The sequence below is a fragment of the Peromyscus leucopus genome, chromosome 22, assembly GCF_004664715.2.
Source record: "Peromyscus leucopus breed LL Stock chromosome 22, UCI_PerLeu_2.1, whole genome shotgun sequence".
NCBI lineage: Eukaryota > Metazoa > Chordata > Mammalia > Rodentia > Cricetidae > Peromyscus > Peromyscus leucopus.
In genome coordinates this window covers 6,334,871-6,339,201 of record NC_051081.1, presented here as the reverse complement: position 1 = coordinate 6,339,201, position 4,331 = coordinate 6,334,871, and positions in this window count along the sequence as shown.

Below are 4,331 nucleotides of genomic sequence, written 5' to 3'. Positions count from 1 at the left end.
AATGTCTATATTGACAGTATGCTTTTGTCACAGCACATGTCCCTGGGGCAATATACAAAGAATGGGACTACTAACCACAGAAGGAAAAAATTACTAAAAATATAGACAAGATCCTGGCCCTCCTTAAAGCCCTATGGCTACTCAAGAAATGGGCACTCATTCATTGCCTGGGGCACCAGAAAGGTGATGGACCTACTGCCAGGGGCTACAGTCTGGCTGACAAAACGGCCCAGCAGGTGGCACTCCAGACTGAGATAGTCTTTGCACATGTACTGGTGGACCCAGGAACACCTAATCTGCTGGAAAGTTCTGAGTATACTAAGGAAGACATTGTCTGGATTAAGACTCTCCCTATGACTCAGTGTCTACATGGGTGGTGGAGGACTGCAGACAGTAAAATCATCCTGCCTAAACATCTGGGAGAGAGCTATTCAACAAGATCCACTGATCCTCTCATATGGGAACATGGAGAATGCAGGACTTGGTTAGATAGTTGGGAATAAAAATCAGAGATGCACTACAAAAAATTGTAAATAATGTCACCAACTGCAAGTCTTGCCAGCTCACCAACACAGTGACCAACCCCCAAAATCCAGGAACCAGGCTCAGGGGCAAGAAACCAGGGGAAATAGACTTCACTGAGGTAAAATCTGGAAAGTATGGCTACAGCTGTTTATGAGTGTTTACAGATTCATTTTTCTGGATGGACTGAAGCAAACTCCACAAATTATAAAATAGCACAAGAACCTCCTAGATGATATCTTACCCAGGTATGTTTTCCCAACTAATAGGGTCAGACAATGGACTAGTTTTTGTGTCCCAGATACCAGGTGTGGAATTGGGTATATGTGAAAAGGCACTGTCAGGGGCCATTGCAGTTTACGTGGAAGGGACCCTACATTGTTCTGCTGATCATGCCCACTGCCATCAAGGGTGACTACATGGCTACCTGGATCTATTATACCCACACCAGGCCAGCTGATCCTTTCACACCCAGGGAAGATTACTGGGCAAAGGATGCAAAGCTTCAAGGGATCCAGACAACCCTCTCAAGCTCTGGGTGTGACACAGGCAGTAACATGGCTCCTGATGATTCTACCCACCAGGACTGATCTGTGGGCAATCCACACATGCCTTGGAATCAGACCTGGATGGTTGTGAATGCTGAGACAGGAGCCATTGCTAACAGCATCTCTTCAACACCCCATCCCACCCCCATACACACATAGTTCCTTAGTGGATTTATGTACCTAGTAGGGGAAAACTGAAACCCATTCAACCAGGAACCATTTCCAGGATACAGTTGCAATTCCCTAAGTCTGCCTACTGTGCCACCTGGGGGTGAGTCCATGGGATGGATTAAATGGACACATCCTATACGGGGAGATCTAATTACAGTAGCCTGTGCAGGAGACATGAAAGCACTGGGGACAAGAGTATGAACTATTGGGCCAGCAGCAAGTTGACTGTGGACCATGTTATGAGAAGGATCACTTCCCCGAATACCCATAGGCCACCAGCAGGGGGCACTGCAACTCATTAGTCATCAAATTCACTGACCAAGGAAAGAAACAGACGGGACAAACCGGTGAAACTTGGGGACTGAGGCTTTACTGCACATTCAAACACCATTATAGGTGGTGATAGGGCCTAATCAGATAATAAACCATCATCAGCCACCAAACCCCAAATCCCTGGAAAGTATGGTAAGTCTTGACACCCCACAACCATCAATATGTCAGTGTTTTTTGGCCTCCAGGACCCTAGTAACCAGCCCAACTGCAACCAAGGGAGGAGATCCTCTTCAGGAGCTCCTCAATCAGTCATTCTGGTTCTAAACTCCACCTAACTTGACTGCATCTTGTTGGTTCTACTATGATATAGCCTCCTGCCCTCCCTCATATTATGAAGGAATTGCCCTTGTGGTTAACTATACTGAAGTCACTGATCCTAACCAGTGCTTCTGTCAGTCCAAGCATCGCTGACCCTTCAGCAAGACATAGACCAGGGCCTCTGTGTAGAGACAGTCCTCCAAGGGCAACAAACTCTTTGTAACCAAACCCTTGTACTCCCAAACTCCCAGCTTTATCTGAATCCCCACAGTGATGCATGGTGGGCCTGTTCCATGGATTTAACACCCTGCATTCATACCCAGGTTCTCAAAAATACAAAAGGCTTTGTTTGATGTACTGCTTGTCCCAAAGCTAATTTACCATACAGAAGAGCTACTCTACAAGTTAGAAACTGCATCCCCAAAATGTATTAAGAGAGAGCCCATGGCAGCTCTCACTCTGAGTATCCTGCTGGGAGCCAGCCTGGCTAGTTTAAGAACTGGGACAGCACCCCTGATCACTCAGAGCCAGCACTATTCCAGCTTACATTCTGCCATAGATATAGATATAGAGAGATAGAGATAGAGAGATAGAGATAGAGATAGATATAGAAAGGTTAGAAAACTCCATCTCCCATCTCTAAGAGTCTCTTGACATTCTTAGCTGAGGTTGTAATGCAGAACAGACAGGCTTAGATTTGATCTTCCTTCAGCAAGGAGGACTGTGTGCAGCTCTGGCAAGGAATGCTGCTTCTATGTAGACCACTTAGGAGTAGTCAAGGAATCTATGGCAAACGTAAGAGAAGGACTGGCTAAGAGAAAGGGAGAGAATGAGGTCAGCCAAGTGCTGTGGAATGGTCTGTATGTCAAATCTGTTGCTCTGATTGGTCAATAAATAAAACACTGATTGGCCAGTGGCCAGGCAGGAGGAAGTATATGCAGGACAAGGAGGAGAATAATTCTGGGAAGTGGAAGGCTGAGTCAGAGAAACTGCAGCTGCCACCATGACAAGCCGCATGTGAAGACACTGGTAAGCCACAAGCCACGTGGCAAGGTATAGATTTATAGAAATGGATTAATTTAAGCTACAAGAACAATTAGCAAGAAGCCTGCCACGGCCATACAATTTGTAAGCAATATAAGTCTCTGTGTTTACTTGGTTGGGTCTGAGCAGCTGTGGACTGGCGGGTGGCGGAGATTTGTCCTAACTGTGGGCAAGGCAGGAAAACTCTAGCTACAGCCAAGGATGATTTGAGTCCTGTTTAATTCATCCCCATGGTTAACTACCTTGATTTCTACCCGGTTAAGACCCCTCCTCATATTAGTTTTGCTTCTCAGCTTTGGGCCTTGCATATTGAACAAATTAGTACAATTCATGAAAAAAGTCTAGGAACTATTCAATTAATGTTAATGAGATCCCAATACTAACTGCTGTTAGTAGAAACCAGGAGGCCTTGGTGGAGTTATGGGACATGACAGTCCCATGATTGGGACCCTCAGGGTCCAGTCAGAGGGGGGAATATGAAGGCAATATGAAAGCCTAGACTTGACTTTACAGACTCCATCTTAGGGAAGGACCACCATCTTAGATCTCCTGGTGACTGGAGGTTGTACTCAGTTCCAGGAAGATTCTCAGAAATGTGCCTTAACTACTTGAACAGATACCCTAGAAGCAGCCAATTAAGAAATAGGGTAGTAAAGTTTAACAAGATCCAGACATTCCTGCAGATATCCTGTCTGTGATTTATGGCCCTTGCAGATATCCAGATAATCTTATCAGTGGGTTACATTTCCACACCAAAAGTCTAACCCAATAGTTTCAAAAAAATCACCTTGCCCCATATCCCTTTTACTCAATCTCAAAATGCCAAGGAATGTAATTCCCAGCTTGTGGATTTTTTTTCCCTTTAGAAACCCTCCTATCCCTGAGCCCCTGGCCACTACTGCATTTCCCTCCATCTGCTTAGTTGGAGCATAGGGTGGTGTCAAGGTTCAAACCTGAAAATAAAAAGCCCTTGTGTGCTTGCATGGGAAACTGGCTCCTTGGTAGTCTCTGGGTGATTTGAGACATGGATACAACAGGAAAGTGTTAAGTTAGGGTTGACGTTATGATTATGTTTTCACAGGAGATAATAAATTGTGGATCCCATCAAACTTCATAAAAATTCACAAGAGCAAGTGACATCTCCAAGATACTTCAGAAGCAGAGATATCTCTGTCAAACTTGATGCACAGGAGACTTTTGGTGCAAACAACTAATCCTCTCACCTGGGCACAGCTTATGAATTTGTGTGACAAAGGAGAGACAATACTTCACATGATTCACAAGCCTCTAAATGCTACAAACTTATTTCTTGCCATGCTCTCCATGGCGATAGTGCAGGTAAAAGGGATGGATCATAATTATTGGGCTTTTATCCCCAATACTTCAATTAACATAGCAGTAAGTTGGGGAGATATGAATATTCCTGTAGTGGTTAATGAATCTTCTTGGCTACCT